Here is a 6,591-nt window from a genome sequence, read left to right as displayed (position 1 = left end):
CTCATAATATGTAGATTCCCCCTGAAGCGAAAAGGCTTGCTTTTACAGGAGATAGCATGGTAGAAAATTGAAAAAGTACAGGGCATGAGATATTCTGGTCATAGTAATAAAATATTCCAATTGCTAGCTTATAAATGGATAACTATTCTACTTCTTAATATTTAATGAAGATGTAAGAAAATGAGGTTGAGAATGAGAAATCAAGCATCAGAGGTGGTGCAGAGTGAAGAGTTCATTAGTAGCCATTAACTGCTCAGGGTTTGTATGGACAAGACTCATGGAGAGGATGTGTGTATACAATTATAACAAGTCTTCTGTTGTTGCTTTATAATTTAGCAGCTGTTAGCCACAGTGACATGTCATGATATAGGTTCAGTGTTTTCTTTCATGTAACAGATCTTTTTGCTATTTTAATAAAAACAGAAGGAGTGATTTCATAGTGGTATCATTTTAAAGTTAAAGCATAATTGGATCTTATAAATCATTCAAGAGATCCAGTAGATTAGTAAAGGCAGTAAACGTGATGTGCATGGCCACTATATTTCAAACAAATTAAGCCAGTAGTGATGAGCAAATATTATGGTGTCTCTGGAGCTTCACTCATTGCCTTTCAATTGTGTTGTAGAACGTGATCGTTTTCATAATTTTTTTCCTGTTGGTGCAAAAATATGTGTCTGAGAAGTTCACACTTTTTTTTATATTGCTTACACTTTTTTTTTTTTTAATACTTGGAAATTTGTTGTACATTCTGGGTGGGTTTGGGCACAGAAAACATGAAGGTTCTGTACACCTCCACAAGGCTATTCACAGTTTCCAATTTATGTCATGTCATGGTTTTTTCCAATTCTAGGTATTGCGACAGAAATCTTTTATCACAGAACTTGAATTAAGGCATGGATTTTATTCTCGCCTGTATCATATGTCATAACAATGCTGAGCAATTAGGTCAGGTGACAACACATAGCTCCAAGTATCTAAGTTACCTTCATCACTTAACTCCAATGTTTCCAAAAAGCTTTGTCACACTGTTAGCACAGGGGGATAAAAAATCTTTGCTATGTCAGATTTCATAAAACCTGGTTTGCAATGGAACTTGACATCTTTGGTACTCTAAGTAAGTACTTTGTGCCTGGTACCCAATTAACTGAAAGAATTGAATCCAAACGTAGGAAGACTTTGCCTTTCAGGGTTCGTACTGAGACACTCCTTCCCCGTAAAACTGTAACTCCGTGGTCCGTGTTTCACTCTGATCCCTCGGTCTGTGCTAGATGCTGTGTCTTGGGTAAATGTTAATTTTAAATAGAATTTATGGGTAAAAGTTATTTTGAATGGAATTTTTTTTTGTTTGTTTTTAAGGCTGTATCTACACTTTATGAATCACTTGATTTCTGCAATGAATCAAGAGGAAAATATGACAAGGCCACTGTGACTATTATATCCAGTGTAGCAGGTGAGCAAATCCCACGAACTAGGGCAGCAGGAAAAAGTCTAGCACAAGAGTGAGACAAGGATTCACCATCTACTTTGACATCCAGAACTAAAAGGTCAGCGTCATCAACAAAATATGGCTAAATAACTATAAAACTGAAAACAATATGATAATTTGCTGCCGAAGGATGGATTACGTGAGTTTCCTGTCAGAAGCACATCGTTGGGAAAATATACAAGGAAAAAAAGATTGGTTCCAAGCAGTCTCTGAATGCTTTCTCACTAACATAACACTGTAATGAGTCTGTGAATTTGAAGGGTATGTCATTTTAGAAGACTGTCTTCAACTCTTTCCCCCCTGTCCAGAAATATTAAAGGATGTATTATCATACTTTGTTGGAGAATGTTATTCAGCACAGAAGATTTTCAAAAGCATTACTTCAGGCAGCCCATGTATAAACAGCCAATGAGAGAGAAAAAAATGCACATGGTGGTTGGTAATCATTTGACCAAATAGACAGTACTACACATACGATGGAGTCAGATCTCTCAAACTGTCATCAGTGCTGGCCATGTAACAACAAGGGTGGTATGTCAGAAAGGATTATATTCCTCTGGAAAGGGACTGTTAGTGTTAATTCATTCACATGCTACAAAAAGTCTGCCGGAGAAGATAGTCACCTATGCACAATGAAATACTAGGTTTAAATGAAGCTATATATAACATTATTATGTGTAATTATTTTCTAACTGGAGGAGGGTGTGCTTGGAGGAGCTGGGAGTGTTAACACTTGTTCCACTTTTGCCAGTTCTAAAACTTTAAATAAATCACTGCAGAAGAAAATCAAACCTGAAAATGTAAGTAAAACCTGGCTTCCACAGTCTGCACAGAGGAGAGTATTGACAGCAAAGCTAATGACAGTTCTCCAAGGACTGCTGAATACCAAGAGCAGATATCTGTAAAGTTACTGTATTTATATACCAAGGTTATTTCATCTTCTGTTAAAGTTTTTTCAGAACTTAGCTGGAGGATAGATCGTCTTGCCAGCAAAGCAGGTAGGAACGACTTCACTGTTTGAGAAGTGTGTTACAGCTTGTACCAGAGCAGTGCAGTAGACACAGACAGCATTCCCAGAGCCTTGAAGAACAGTTTGTGTGATGTAAATACGTGACTGCCTTGCTACTCAATTCTGTGCAATGAAATACTTGTGGCCATACAGCTTGGCTGATGCTCTGGCTCTGTCTGGGCTGTAGTGATTGCAGTTCACAAAGCTACCTCTTCCGTTACTGTAGCTCAGCTGTGGTCACTGCTTGGTGTGGATCCTCTTTCCTGGGTTGTTCTGAATGCCCTTCTGCAGTGAATATGCCACTGTCCAAAGCCTGCGGTAATTGCTGCACTGTGAACGTACCCTGTAGGAGAGAAACTATTTCTTAAAGCACATCTCATGATATTTATGTATGAACTGAATAAAGAAAGGAATTTCTCTTCTTCCTTTTCAAGTTCAGTCACTTTAAAATCTTGATGTTTTTTGTCCTGAAGGTCATTATTATAGCTTTGTTTCCTTTAGTGCATGGTGAAACTCTGTTACGTGCCATATTCCTTTGAGGCTCTCAGATGGGACTCTGGATTTCCACAAACCCTGAAACTTTGTCCCCCTCACAAGAAATTCATAAGCAGTAAAAGGGGTGGTGACCTTCAGGCCAGGAAGCACTGTAAGTGGGTGCAGTAAATTTTGGTCTTCCTCTATATTACTGGTTACTTCTCTATTTAAGCACAGTGAGGAGATGTATTCAGGGAATTGTTAAAGCAAAACCACTAAATTAAGAGATGGCCAACACGCCACAGTTCAGCAGTCTCCAAATCATAATTTCAATACAACACTATCATTGATTAAATGTGGTTCCTACCAGCAAAGAACTCTGCCATTTTAACAGCTGCTCATATTTTGTATGAGAACATGGTGGTTTCCAGCATCCTACAGTTGAAGACTACACCCAATTTATCATGACCTATTTTTATCTATGGCTGACAGTGGCTGTGAGCCAGGAGAGTATTTTCAGAGCTCCTGCTGGTTTTCCTACCGAGTCAACATGAGTTTGACACCTATGCATCATGTTATATCGTTTCTGCTTCTGTACCATTTGAGAATCTGCAAACCCTGATGGGGGTTTTCCAGGGCAGGCGAACTTCTGCTTTTTCTTCTTCATGGTTATTTTGGGAGCTTTAAAACAAGAAAGAGCTCTCTAATTAACCTCAGGACATATTCTGGTGTCCAGTAGGATCTCAATTTTAACTGTCCGTTTAACTTTTCAGTGTATAATGAAGCCCATCTGCCTAATATTGGAACTTGAAGAGAATCCTGGGCCTTTGCAGCAGCCCGTTCAAGAGAGAATAACCACCAAAACTGGCTAACAGCAAAGTGATGGTTCCATTTTGGTTCAACTTGAGGATCCAGGTCCTGCATTCAGCACAGGGTAAAACATGCTAATTTAAGAGCAGGATTGGCACAACGTATTCTAAGCCTCGTATGTGTCCTGCTTTGCTTTTAATGTCTCATCAACATACTTGGCTTAGTCACTGACCTACAAGTGAGGCTCCCACTCTGTTTCTGTCATGCTCATGACCCTGGTTTTGAGAGCTAATATAGTAAACTTGAGACTACAACCTTGAACTCTCTCTCTCTTCCTGCTCCATTGCATAATCATCCAAGGAGTTGCATCTTAATTAATCTACCTAGCACTGAGGGAGCTAGTCTTAGCAACTGCGTATGGATTATCTCAGTCTGACTTGAACCACACCAGTTTAAGCCTCGGCCGCAGTTCTTTCCTCTCATGGTACTTGTGGAGCAGGTATTCCTGGCGCAATTACACCGAGGATCCTCGGTAGCAGGCAGGATGATGGGGCACTGCAACCAATGTATTGGCAAAATAGTAATGTTTGTGTATGATACTATGACTAATCTTCTTGTACCTGATAACAGCTCTGTCAGAACACGTTAACTTGCTTGACTAAACTTTGTTTGAAACCTGATGTTATCTAAAGTGGTTTCTCTGTACTGCTGACACCAAGAACCACTGCAAAACTGCCACTATTCTCAAAAATTTAATGGCTCTATGTTGACTTAAGTTGACTTTAGAATGTCTTCATTCAGCTAGCTAAGAATGTGCTCAGTTTAAAAATACTCCGTTAGGCAGGTGCAACACCAGATACAAGCTAAATCTACAAAGAGAGTCTGATGTAGGCAAACAGGAAGGATTTCGTTTGAGTTCGAATTCTTGTCTAGCTCCTAGAATTGCTTAGGAAATAAAAGTTGAAATCAATTCTTGGGGCTAAAATGTTTTTGCTTGCTTCTCTATTAAAGACTATGATCTTGAAATAGATCCCAAATTTAGGGAAAAATACTGCTTGAGGGAAACAGAGGTGTGCCATGGGGTCCACAGGGTCCATGGTTCCACTAACCTAAAGAGGTTGCTATGTTGTTTTTATTCTGCGCTGATGAACTGGGTTTTCAAACCCAAACGCAATTTTGTGTGCTGCATCTATTTCACCATCAGACTCCAGATCAAGATATATTGCCACATCCTCTGTAAATAACAGCAGAAACAAACCAGAGAATAAAGCTAGAAAATGATCAGAATTTACTTTTGCTATCGTGCTGGTATTGGGTAGTTATGATAAGGGCAGCTATAAAGGGTTTTTAAAATTATTATTACTTTTAATAAGTGGTCTTAGTATTTTGAAAACAGGCAAAGGCAAATGCAACTGATGAATACGCCAAGGCTTTGAGTAAGTTGCTGTGGGCTAGTGATGGGTGCTGGTGGATTTTATTGGCTGATAGGATGTGGCAACAATGAATTCCTTGTCCATTTTCTACAGCAGAGCCAGTTGGCAGGACTCAGCAACATCTTATAAAGCCAGAGCTGCTCTTAACAAAGTTGATTCATGACTTGGTCTCAGGAAGTATTCAACTCCACAGAGGTAGAAGTGTATAAAAAGGATAAGGCAGAGAGGGAAGTAAGCACAGCACCTGCCTTCAGTATTATTAGCGGATTAAAGAGGGACAGAGGTTAGAGATATAACTAAACGTAAGGGTTAAAAATAATAACAAGGACTTGGGTCTGTCAGGTATATCTGCTCTGAAATGCTCTATGTTCTGTTATCTGCTGATGCACTTGTTTTGTCCTAAACTTGAATTACAGGCTCTATGAGCCAGGAACACCATGTCTGTACGTTGCCTGGCCTAACGCAATTGTGGGCCATGGTTAGGACTTCTGATGCTGCTGTGGAAATAAATCATAAAAGCAAGTAATAGGTCTTCCTACCTTTTTTACTTCATAGCTTTTAATTCTGGAGAGAGGAAAAACCCATAAGCATCTCTAATGAAGACAGCAGAAAAAGGCCGGGCAGTAAGGTGACGTTCCAAAAATACCACTGGGCTGATTGGGTTTGCTCAGACAGAGTAACTCTTCTTTCTTGGTTTAGCAGCCGTACAATGTTTTGATTTGTCCTTTTATGTTTCTTTTAAATACAGGCTAACCTTAACCTAGAGACTGTAGGTCTAATCCAAATAGGGACTGTTGTTGAGCAAGAAAGGAAATGGAAAGAGTCGCTACATCTCATTCAAGGTCTGCAGGGTGGGGAGAGTGCAGAAATCAGCCGAGAGCTTCTGGTAGAAAGAATAACAACTGGTTTCTCATCTTGCTTTCAGATCTGCAGTGTGGTAGCAAGGTTATGTGAATGGTGGGCCTGGGTGTTGAGCATGAGGACCTCAGACAGATGCAGGCCATTTCCAAGACACTGATGGCTACTCTACTAAATAGACCCAGTTGGTAGTCCATCCAGATGGATTTAAACACATTTAAAAGGTAGATTTTGGCTAAAATAATGCAACTCCTATATTTATATTCATTAACTTTTTTCCTCAGCACACTCAAGCATGCTCTGGCTTTAGGTGAGAGCCTGTTCAGGGTTAGGTTCCCCCCTCCAAGTCAAGGACTCTCCCAGTTCTGTGCAGGTCATGTTTTATTTCCTTGTTTGTTGAGGGCCGCCTCTTTTTCTGATAAGTGAAACCTGAAGTTAAATTGTCTGTTACAAAAGCATGCTCTGGTTCCCGTTTCCCACCCCACCTTTCGGTATTTCTGAGCCCGGTGTACTGGTTTGCT

Source organism: Eurypyga helias, unplaced genomic scaffold, assembly GCF_000690775.1.
Source record: "Eurypyga helias isolate BGI_N326 unplaced genomic scaffold, ASM69077v1 scaffold17100, whole genome shotgun sequence".
Taxonomy (NCBI): domain Eukaryota; kingdom Metazoa; phylum Chordata; class Aves; order Eurypygiformes; family Eurypygidae; genus Eurypyga; species Eurypyga helias.
Note: the sequence above shows the minus strand (reverse complement) of the source record.